Source organism: Hemitrygon akajei, chromosome 14 (genome assembly GCF_048418815.1).
Source record: "Hemitrygon akajei chromosome 14, sHemAka1.3, whole genome shotgun sequence".
Classification (NCBI taxonomy): domain Eukaryota; kingdom Metazoa; phylum Chordata; class Chondrichthyes; order Myliobatiformes; family Dasyatidae; genus Hemitrygon; species Hemitrygon akajei.
Window position 1 is genome coordinate 90,740,008 of NC_133137.1, and position 12,399 is coordinate 90,752,406.

Genomic DNA, 12,399 nt, shown 5'->3' on the forward strand with positions numbered 1-12,399 from the left:
GTCTTACCAATGAACCAAACTTGCAATATTTTGTATTACCAATATCCACAGGGTCTTGAGATCACAAGAAAAATGTTTAAGACAAAGATTTACAGCATTTGTTGCACCCAGAGAGACCACTGCAACCAAGCACACCACCACCTTTGACAGTTTATTTCCTTCCATAGATGCTGTCTGACCTGTTGAGTTCCTCCATGTTTTGCATGTGTTACTCTAGATTTCCAGCATCTGTAGAATCTCTTGAGTTTACTATTAATTCAAGGTTTATTTACTTCTAGAAATTTCACATTAAGCAGTGATTCTAATTATGCAATTTAAATGAAACCATATGCACACATTTTTCATGCACAATTTCATTTTAAATGCCTAATGAGAGAAAATCTGCAGATACTGGAAATCCAAGCAAAACACACACACGCGCACATACACACAAACAGGTCTCAGCCAGAAACTTCTGCCCGAAACGCTGACTGTACTCTTTTCCATAGATGCTGCCTGGCCTGCTGAGTTCCTCCATCATTTTATGTGTGTCATTTCATTTTAACTGAGGATGATTTGAGGGGTGTATTCCCTGTGAGAAGCTAGTGCTGCATTTGTTGGGGCACTAGCAGAGATATCTAAAACATCCTAAGCCATGGGTGAGATGCCGGAGGATTGGAGGATGGCTAAAGTTGTTCTAAGAGTAAGCTGGGAAATTGTAGGCCAGAAAGCCTGACATCAGTGGTGGAAAAGTTATTGGAAGGTATTCTAAAGGACAAGATGGATAAGTATTTGGATACACATGGACTACAAACGTTGTAATTAGGGATAGTCAGTATGGCTTTGTTCATGGTAGGTCGTGTCTAATCAATCTTAGGGAATTTTTTGAGGAAGATACTGGGAAAATTGATGAAGGCAAGGCTTGGATGTTGTCTGCATGGATTTCAGCAAGACCTTTGACAAGTTCACTCTGGTCAAGAAGGTTCAGTCACTTGCCATTCAAGATGAGATAGTAAATTGGATTAAGTGTTGGCAGAGTGGTAGATGGTTGCCTCTCTGACTGGAGGCCTGTGACTAGTCAAGTGCCACAGGGATAGGTGCTGGGCCCAATGTTGTTTGTCATCTATATCAATGATCCGATCACAATGTGGTTCACTGGATCAGCAAGTTTGCAGATGACACCAAGATCAGGGGTGTAGAAGACACTGAGGAAGACTATCAAAGCTTGCAGTGGGATCTGTGTCAGCTGAAAAAATGGGCTGAAAAATGGAAGATGGAATTTAATGCAGACAAGTGTGAGGTGTTGCATTTAGGGAGGGCCAACCAGGGTAGCTCTGACACAACGAGTAGTAGTGCAGTGGGGAATGTGGTAGAACTGAGTGATTTGGGAATACAGATCCATATTCCTTGAAAGTGGCATCATAGGTAGATATGTTCATAAAGAAAGCCTTGGGCACATTGTCCTTCATAAGTCAAAGTACTGAGTACAGGAGTTAGGATGCTATGCTGATGTTGTATAAGACATTGGTGAGGTCTAATTTGGAGTATTGTGTGCAATTTGGGTCACCTACCTATAGAAAATATGCAAATAAGGTCAAAAGAGTACAGAGAAAATTTACAAGGATGTTGCTGGGTCTGGAGGATCTGTGTTAGATGAAAAGATTGAATAGGTTAGCAATTTATGTCTTTGAATGTAGAAGATTAATAGGAAAGTTTACAGAGGTATACAAAATTATGTTGGGTATAAATAGGGTAAATACAAGCAGGCTTTTTCCACTGCGGTTGGGTGAACCTAGAAGTAGAGGTCATAGGTTAAGGGTGAAAGGAGAAATATTTAAGGGGAACATGAGGGGGAACTTCTTCATTCAGAGGGTGGTGGAAGAGTGGAATGAGCCGTCAGTGAAAGTTGGGGATGTGGGTTCGATTTCAACACTTAAGAGAAATTTGGATAGATTCATTTAGGGTATTGAGCTCTATGTTTAGAGTGCAGGTCGATGGGAGTAGGCAGATTAATGGTTCCGCCCATTTATGTGCTGCAGTGTTCTATGATTCTATTGGAGACTAACTAATTTAGATTGCTGCTGGGTGGCCTGATTATAAACCTCTGCAAGCATCAGCATTGGTGCACAAGTTCAGCAATGATGTAGGAAAGGATTATGGCACATTCTGGGGTGATTAAGTGATATAACAAGACAAAGGAGAAAGGCAAGTCTTGCACTCTTACTTTCACCAAACAGACAAAGCCCAGGAAGTGTTACCTTTCAACATGAAAAGTTGACTTGTTGTGTGTAGTGTATGTCTGTGTTTGTATATGTTTTGATGCACTTAAAGTGAGTGTGGAATTGAAATTGCTTGCAGGGAGAATGTACCAGTGAAATTAGGATGTCTGTTATATCTAACCACTATATAATTGTAATTAATTTATAAATTACATGTTTCATTGATAGAATTTTAAACTGTGTGATATATTTGCTGATTTCACTTCAGACTTTGAGAAGCTATCATCCTGTTCAGCTAATTTCCCCCTCGACTTACAACCTACTTTTGACACGATGCATTGTGATTGAAAATTAGCAGCTGCCTAGTTGCCAGATTTGTCAGAATGCATTGTACACCTGTTGTGATTATCCCAACTTCTCAGGCTTTGCATAACGTTACGAGAAAGGGAGTCGTGTGCGGAAATAAAATTGGAACTGATTCCGCAGCCTGTGGGCTACGCAGATTAATGGTTCGGCCTGTTTATGTGCTGCAGTGTTCTGTGATTCTATTGGAGACTAACTAATGTAGACATTTAACCTCAAGGACTCCACAACTCATGTTCTCAATATTTATTGCTTATTTATTTATTATTATCATTTTGTTTTTAACTTCTTTTTGTATTTGCACAGTTTGTTATCTTTTGCACATTGATTGTTTGTCCGTCTTTCTTGTAGGCAGTTTCTCATTGATCCTGTGGTGTTTCTTTGTAAATGCCCAGAAGAAAATGAATCACGGGATGAGAAATATGTAGTTTGATAATAAATTCACTTTGAACTTTGAAAAGAATCAATTCCTGAGCACACATTAATTTATAGTTTACAGTTAAATATGCCACACTAATCTTTCTTTCTTTTCATACTGGCAGAGGACAATAATTGTCAGTTTAATGATGGTGAATTTAGTAGCTAGTTTTACATTCTTTTTCTATGGTTTGATGCTGATTTAAATAATTGAGTCTATTCATCCAAGCAAACTAATGTAATGGAATGGGAGGTAATGCTTAAATAATCTTGTAGATGTATAGTCAACTGAGTAACAGTTTCTCTCTGGCACTGTAACTCATCACTAACTAGTCATATTGTTACATAGGCAGTAATTACATCAACGATGTGTGTGTATTGGGACTATAAAATCAGCCAGTGAAAGGCAAACAGCAAACGTTGCTGTTTTTTTTTAAAGAAGTTGTATGAGATTTGGTCGACTTTTCCTGTAGGGGATCATTGTTTCCTAGGATTGCAGTAACCTTTAACAATGAGATACCTTGAAACTTCGTTGGCCGATCTGTGTAAAGAGTTCAATGCTTAACTCCTGACTGAATGTTTCTGCCATGATGAAATATAAGAGAAGGAATTGGAAAGTGATATCAAACATTTTCATGACATTATTTGTTTAACAGTGCAAAGTTGGGGAACATCTGAAATTCTTTTCAAGGTTTTGCAAAGGAAACAGCCACTGGGTTAACCGATTACTGAGTTAATAATGATTGTAAATAGAAGCATGTCTGTACCTTCAATAAGGCTGATAATATTGTAACTTAATAACCATATATGGACAAATTCATAATCAGATTGTTTTTTAAATAATAGCGATTAAAATGTTGAGAAAGTAAGACCATTATGCCTTTTGCCACAAGTGGATGCTCTGCCCATATGTTTTTTAAATACACCATGCACTCAAAATTCCTCATTAGTATTCTGTGCTGGTAGGTTACTTTTGTTCAAGTCCCATGCTGGGTCCACAGCAATGAAAGTAAGATTACAGAGATTAAACTGATCCTGTGTATCTGTGAAAATCTCATTAAAATTTCATTTAGATTATTATTTGAATTGATCTATTATTTAGCTAAACCTACTAAAAGTGTATTTTCTGCTTTGTATTCAGAGCATATCACAGTTTGTACACGCTGTCTACATGATAATCCATACAAGTTCTATCTTAAATTCAATTTCTAAAATATGGTAAAGTTAAATGCCTTTTTAGATTAGAAAATACACAATTAACTGAATAATTTTGTATGATATCTCAGTAGAACGAAGGGATAGCTGGAATAGAGTGGAGTGATTAATGGGATTTCTTTAAATCTGATCTCTTTTATACCTTGTAGACTTGTTTGCTAATTCCTGTGTTACTTTGCATCTTTGTGCCTCTTAAACAAAATTTCCACAAAATTATATGTACAGCTTATCATTTTAATAAAGTAATCCAGAAAATGATGAAGGATTCCTTTTAGTTGAAAAAAATCCAGTGGGGAAACAGGTTACACTTACAAGGATAGTCCTTGATTTCTGACCCTGAAATTCACCGGAAGTTATCTTTATGAAATATGTATCAGCTGTTTTAACAGAAGTTAAAATGGTGATGAGAGAAATTTCAGATATAATAGGGTGTACTTTCACTCCGCGAGTTATTGCATTCCATGAATGACCACTGTTTTATTAAAACAAACATCTCCCCATTCACTAGAACCACAAAAATGTTCCTGCTAGTGTTTGAAGTCATATAAACCTTGGTTCCATGTGTTCCATTGCCTGCAAAGCTATTTCAGTGCCAACGAAGCATAAGAAGCCAATGAGACTTGCAGAATCGCAAACATAAGAAAATCTGCAAATGCTGGAAACCCAAAGCAACACACACACACAAAGTCCTGAAGATTCTTGAAGAAAGGTCTCGGCCTGAAACGTCGACCGTTTTTCTCTTTCCCATACATGTTGCCTGACCTGCAGAGTTCCTCCAGCATTTTGTGTGTGGAACTCGCAGGAGGTGATTAGCAAGCGCCTTCAGAAAGACTCAGCACACCGAGCCCCAAGGACTGACTTCTCACTCAATGAGCAAGTCCAAACAGCATCTCCACAAATCATGGCAAGTGTACAAATGGAAATTGAGCACATCACCTGTGTGTGTCTATGGCGATCAGAAAAAGGGCCAAAGAACACGTAACAAGCCAATGCCTAATCTGTAAGCATGAGGGAAATATCACAGCAGCAATTCCAGATGTTGCTGTGTCTGGCTTCAGTATTTAAATTCTAGATGCTGCTCCACACTTAGAGCAGATACCTGACAAATGAGAGGCATGAGAGAGGGGGAACTGTACTCAACATACAATAACAGGTGTTTGGACACCTTTGTATCGAGGACATGCCTACCCCCAGGTAGATCCAATGTAAGAATGCCTGCAAAGGTAAACATGTCCAAAAGTTTCATTTAATTGCTGACTATGGATTTAGTGAAAATGCATAACAAGATGAGGGTTGATCGGGCCTGCTTCCTGCTTCATCCAGCAGCATCGCAGACAAAGCCCAGTCAGCAGCGATGGTGGTATTATAACATGAACATGAATAATGTGAATAACATGAAGCATGCTGTATGGAAGAGAAGTGGATGAAGAATACAGGACTGCTTAAAAGTCTCAGGCACACACGCACACGCACATAGATGTGCAGACACAGACACACACACAGATGTGTGTTTATGTATATTCGTATACACAAAGTACACTGCAGATGCTGTGGTCAAAGCAACACGTACAACACGCTGGAGGAACTCAGCAGGTCGGGCAGCATCCGTGGAAATTAGCAGTCAACGTTTCGGGCCAAGACCCTTTGTCAGGATGAAGAGGGAGGGGGCAGGGGCCCTAAAAAGAAGGCGCCAGGATGCTCCCAGGATGAGGCTTTCCGTTCCAGGACAACTCAAATGTCCTCTTTCTTTAAGGATTGTGGTTTCCTTCCTGCAGTCATCAATGATGCCCTGGCCCGCACCTCCTCCATTTCCTGCACCGGCCCTCACCCCATCCTCCCGTCACCACAACAGGGACTGAGTTCCCCTTGTCCTCACCTACCTCCCCACCAGCCTCCGGATCCAGCATATTATCCTCCGCAACTTCAGCCACCGTCAACAGGACCCCACCACTAAGGACATCTTTCCCTCTCTATCCCTCTCAGCTTTCCGCAGGGATCGTTCCCTCCATGACTGCCTGGTCCACACGTCCCTCCCCACAGATCTCCCACCTGGTACTTATCTCTGCAAGCGTAACTGCTACACCTGTCCCTATACCTCCTCTCTTATCACCATTCAGGGCCCCAAACAGTCCTTCCAGGTGAGGCAACACTTCACTTGTGAGTCTGTTGGGGTAATCTATTGCATCCAGTGCTCCCGGTGTGGCCTCCTGTACATCGGTGAGACCCGACACAGATTGGGGGATCGCTTCGTCGAGCACTTCCGCTCCGTCCACCACAACAGACAGGATCTCCCGGTTGCCACCCACTTCAACTCTGCTTCACATTCCCATTCGGATATGTCAAGGCATGGCCTCCTCTACTGCCATGATGAGGCCAAACTCAGGTTGGAGGAGCAACACCTCATATACCGTCTGGGTAGTCTCCAGCCCCTTAGCATGAACATTGAGTTCTCCAACTTCCAGTAATTTCCACCCTCTCCCTTCCCCCATCCCAGTTTCACTCTGCCTCTTCCTCCAGCTGCCTATCACCTCTCTCATGTGCTTTCCCCTTACATTCCTCCTTCACCTCTCCGGCCTATCCCCTACCCCTTGATCTTTCCTCTTACTGGTTTTTCACCTGGCACCTGCCAGCCTTCTCCTCCCCACCCACCCCCACCTTCTTTATAGGGCCCCTGCCCCCTCCCTCATCAGTCCTGATGAAGGGTCTCGGCCCGAAATGTTGACTGTTGGTTTCCACGGATGCTGCCCGACCTGCTGAGTTCCTCCAGCATGTTGTATGTGTATATTTGTATGTTTGGAGGGGAAGAGAGACTAAAACCTTTGTACAGTACTGTATATTGTTTATGGAATTAAAAGAAAGTCAATTTGAATGAAAAGTCATTGATTTAAATGCTAGTTTTCTCTCATCATAGATGCTGACTATCCCTAAGCATTTCCTGCTTTAATTTCGGATCTCAGCTTTTCACCATCGGCAGTATTTTGCCTTAATGTTATATATTGAATAAAGTTGTATTTTCTTTGAGAAATCTTTGAAAGCGTTTTGTTTTGCTTTCAGTCGTTTCTGTTGAATTAGGTTTATTACCCTGGCAACAGTCACACATTGATAGGCATAGATTAAAACAATTTGGCATTTTTAAAGGAGATGCCTTGACTATAGGTGAAGTGTTCTGCGGCCAATTAAATATTTTTGAAATGCTGTCAGTGTTTACTTGCGGACAATTTGTGCACAGCGATGTCCCACAGCTGCAAGTGGGATAAGGAATAACAAATAATGATTTTGAATGATGGGTAAGCTTTGGCCAGGACAGCAGGAGAACCCTCCTCCTCCAGCCTTCCTCTGGTTAGCAGCATGGGTCTGTTCATCAGAGGCTGGACAGGCCTGTAGTTTTATGTCTCGTCACAAAACCGGGGTCTCCAACTGTGCACCACTCCAACAATACTACAATGAACAAGTACCCACATTCTGTGCTCAGGTTATTGAAATGAACTTGAAAGGAAATCCATTCATCTGTCAAACAAGCTCCTTCCACAGTCCATACACAATCACCTCCATTGTAATTGATCTCAGTGGAATAAAATTTTAGCCTTGATCTTTGAGTAAATTTGAGTACAAAAAATTGTATTAGTGGTGATATTATTCTCCCCAATTCAAAAACCATTTGCATATTGCTGAATCAGACTCTGGTTTGTTATCACTGACACATACGAAATTTGTAGCAGCACTGCAGAGTAAGTCATAAAAATAATACTGTAATTTACATAAATAAGTGAATAGTGCAAAAGAGAACTGATGAGGTCATGTTTATCAGTTCATGGACCATTCAGAAATCTGATGGTAGAGGGGAAGAAGCTGTTCCTAAAATGTTGAGTGAGGGTTTTCAGATAAGTTGGACAACATCACAGTATATTCAGGCATAGATTACAATCAATTCATCCGTGGCATTAGTAATGACAGCTTGTATTTAGATTTCCACTGGTTGGCAATCAAGGAGCCCTGATCCTGTGGTTATGCTTTCACTTTGAGGGTAACGAGCCTCCAATCTTTCTCTGTCAGAGAAATGTAATTATTGTTCTCAGTTGCAGCTGTGTATTTGTCAGTATTAAGAGTGAGTAGTGGATAATTAAGTCATCCAAATAGTAATAAATAAATGAATTTCATATATACATACAATAATATACATGTGTGTGTGTGTACATATATTTGTGTGCGTGTGTGTATACGGATGAATGGTTGATGGTACAAATAATTTTATGTCCACTGAGCTTTTATCAAGTGATCATTTCACAAAGCTAGAAATTGAACAGTATTCGCATTAGATCAGACTGATAATGATTTCCAGATGGAATTGAGCCCACTGGGAAAATAGGCAGGATTGTCTGCACCATCCAGGATTGCATGTCGCGTATTTCCCCAGTGTCAGACATGCACATGCTGGCCTCGCTTTTTTGTGTGTCACGCATTTCCACCCTTTCCTATGTCCAGTGGAGCTCTTGGTTCCAAGCATTATGTTGATTCAACATTCATGAACAAGCACGGAGCACTTCACACTGAAATCTGCAATATGGTAGAAATTAAAGGGTCTGCATTCTAATGTGCATGCACCGCTCAAAACGCCTGCTAGACTCATATTCCACTTGTCAAAATTCAGCGCCTATAAAAAGTATTCGCAGCCGCCCACCACCTGGAAGTTTTCATGTTTTATTGTTTTGCAACACGGAATCACAGTGGATTTAATTTGGTTTTTTTGACACTGATCAACAAAAAAAGACTCTCTCCTGTCAAAGTGAAAACAGATTTCTACAAAATGATCTAAATTCATCATAAATATAAAATGTAAAATAATTGATTGCATAAGTATTTACTACCTTTAATATGACACACCAAATCATCACTGGTGCAGCCAATTTGTTTTAGAAGTCACATAATTTGTTAAATGGAGATCTCCTTTGTGCAGTCAAGGTGTTTCAATTGATTGTAGTAAAAATACACCTGTATCTGGAAGGTCCAACTGCTGGTGAGTCAGTATCCTGGCAAAAACTACACCGTGAAGACAAAAGAACACTCCAAGCAACTCTGTGAAAAGGTTATTGAAAAACACAGGTTAGGAGAAGTTAGGCAATTTCCCAATCACTGAATATCCTTTGGAGTACAGTTAAGTCAATCATCAAGAAATGGAAAGAATATGGCACAGCTGTAAATCTGCCGAGAGCAGGCAATCCTCAAAAGCTGAGTGACCGTGCAAGAAGGGGACTAGTGAGGGAGGCCACCAAGAGACCAATGACAACTTGGAGGGTTACAAACTTCAGTGGCTGAGATGGGAGAGACTGCACATACAACAACTGTTACCCGGGTGCTTCACAAGTCACAGCTTTATGGGAGAGTGGCAAAGAGAAAGCCACTGTGGAAAAAAGCTCACATGAAATCTCAGCTAGAATCTCCCAGTTTTTATGGGAGACTCTGAATTCAGCTGGAAGAAGGTTCTATGGTCTGTTGAAACCAAAACTGAGTTTTTTGTCTATCAGACTAAACACCGCACATCATCAAAAACACACCATCCCTACCGTGAAACATAGTGGTGACTGCATCATGCTGTGGGGATGCTTCACTGCAGCAGGCCCTGGAAGGCTGTGAAGGTAGAGGGAAAATGAATGGAGCAAAATATAGGGAAATCCTGGAGGAAAACCTGACGCAGTCTGCAAGAGAACTGCAACTTGGGAAAAGATTTGTTTTCCAGCAGGACAATGACCCCAAGCTTAAAGCCAAAGCTACACAGGAATGGCTTAAAAAGAACAGGGCTAATGTCCTGTAGTGGGCAAGTCAGAGATCAGACCTCAATCCAATTGAGAATTTGTGCTGGACTTGAAAACGGCTGCTCACTCCTGATCCCCATGCAATCTGACAGAGCTTGAGAAGTTTTGTAAAGAAGAATGGGGGAAAATTGTAGTGTCCAGATGCGCAAAGCTGTAAGAGACCTTTCCGCACAGACACAATGCTGTAATTGCTGCCACAGGTGCATCTATTAAATATTGACTTTTAAAATTATGAGTAATGATGCAATCAATTATTTTATGTTTAATAACTGTAATAAATTCAGACCAATTTGTAGAATTTGTTTTCACTTTGACATAAAAGAGTCTTTTCTGTTGATCAGTGTCAAAAGCCAAATTAAATCCACTGTGATTCAATGTTGTAAAACAATAAAACATGAAAACTTCCAGGGGGTATATACTTTTTATAGGCACTGTGTTTTCTCAGCAATTCCTGTTTGATCTTTGATTCCTTATCTGGGATCCATGGACCCCTCGGCTAATGGTAGTGGTCCATGGCATAAAGAAAGTTTGGGAAGTCTTGAATTTAGAATTGACTTTATTTCTTACATCCTTGACATACACAAGGAATAAAAATCTTTACGTTACATCTCCATCTGAATGTGCAATGTGTAAATTATATTAATTTGTAATAAATAATATGTAGGAAGAAATTCAACAGCACAGTCAATTAATCAGTCTGATGACCTGGTGGAAGAAGCTGTCCCGGAGCCTGGCTTTAATGCTGCGGTACTGTTTCCTGGATGGTAGGAGCTGGAACAGTTTGTGGTTGGGGTGACTTGGATTCCCAATGATCCTTTGGGCCCTTTCTACGCACCTGTCACTGAAAATGCCCTGAATAGTGGGAAGTTCACATCCACATATTCGCTGGGCTGTCTGCACCACTCTCTGCAGAGTCCTGCGATTGAGGGAAGTACAGCTCCCATACCAGGCATTGATGCAGCCAGTCAGGATGCTCCCAGTTGTGCTCCTGAAGAAAGAACTTAGGATTTAGGGACTCATGCTTTATCTACTTCTATGCATCTGGTTATAATGCCTGTTTCATTGATGACCATAACTTGCTGTAGCATTCTTCTAGGGTGCATCACAACCTGGTCTGGAAGTTGTCCTGTCTAAGACCGGAAGAAGTTGCAGAAGATCGTGAACATAGCCCAGCTCATCACACAAACCAATCTTCCGTCCTTGGACTCACTTTACACCGCACGCTGTCGGAGCAGTGCTGCCAGGATAATCAAGGACACGACCCACCCAGCCAACACACTTTTTGCCCCTCTTCCCTCCGGGAGAAGGTTCAGGAGCTTGAAGTCTTGTACGGCCAGATTTGGGAACAGCTTCTTTCCAACTGTGATAAGACCGCTGAACGGATCCTGACCCGGATCTGGGCCGCACCTTCCAAATATCCAGACCCGACTCTGGGTTTTTTTTTTGCACTACCTTACTTACTCTTTTCTATTTTTTTATTGATGATTTATAATTTAAATTTTTTATTATATTTACTATCGATTTGTACTCCAGGGAGCACGAAGCGCAGAATCAAATATTGGTGTGATGATTGTACGCTCTAGTATCGATTGTTTGGCGACAATAAAGTAATAAAGTAGTGGTGGGCCACCCACAGCACAGGACTCAGTGAGGACAGTGGAGGTTTACCACAGCTGCTGAACGGGCACATTCCATCTGCCCTATGTCCTCCTTTTGCCCCATGGCTACATATTATACAGTTCAGCTGTAACTGATAGGAAGGGAGTCCTTGGCAGTGGGCGGTCAAGGGCTTTGTCCATGCTGACTGCTTCTCTTCCAGAGTGATGTCCATGCTTATGTCTCCCAGAAGAAGGAGCACACAGAATTCAGAGGTACACTGGGGGATTTCCGGGACTGGTGGGCGACGGAGGAGCTTGAGAGTGGCCGCTTTGAAACTGCAGTTAGTGTGCACTGCAATAACGTGAATCTTGTGATCACTGAATAAGCCTCCTTTGTAAAAGGAAGATGGATCCTTGAACATTTGCTGCTTATAGACAGGCAAAAACATGGCAAAGTAACCCTCACTGGGAAACACTCAGATAGAGATTTAGTAGATCCATTCGTGTCGAAACCTCCCAAGGGCTGTTTGAAATCTCTTATTGCATGGTTTTTGTAAGGGCGGGTGGGGAAGGAGGGATTGTTAGTACTAAATTTAACAGTAGCTCAGCTCAACAAACATATGTGAGACCTAACTTCTAGGCAACAGTCTGTAAATCTTCAAAGCAAATTAATGCAGATACTGGAAGTCCAAAACAAAAGGGAAAATGCTGGAAAACGGTGAATCCATGGAGGTTGATACCAGGAAAATGCTCCAGAACAGGCCTTTTATCAGAATTTGAAAAATGTTAGGCATTAAA

At 41.2% G+C, this 12,399-nt stretch overlaps 1 protein-coding gene across 5 annotated transcripts in view; it reads left to right on the top strand.

Moving 5' to 3' along the window:
• Nucleotides 1–12,399, top strand: part of LOC140738775 (voltage-dependent calcium channel subunit alpha-2/delta-1-like) — a 715,977-nt gene that overhangs the window by 408,695 nt on the left and 294,883 nt on the right. The gene's annotated exons all lie outside the window — the stretch shown is intronic.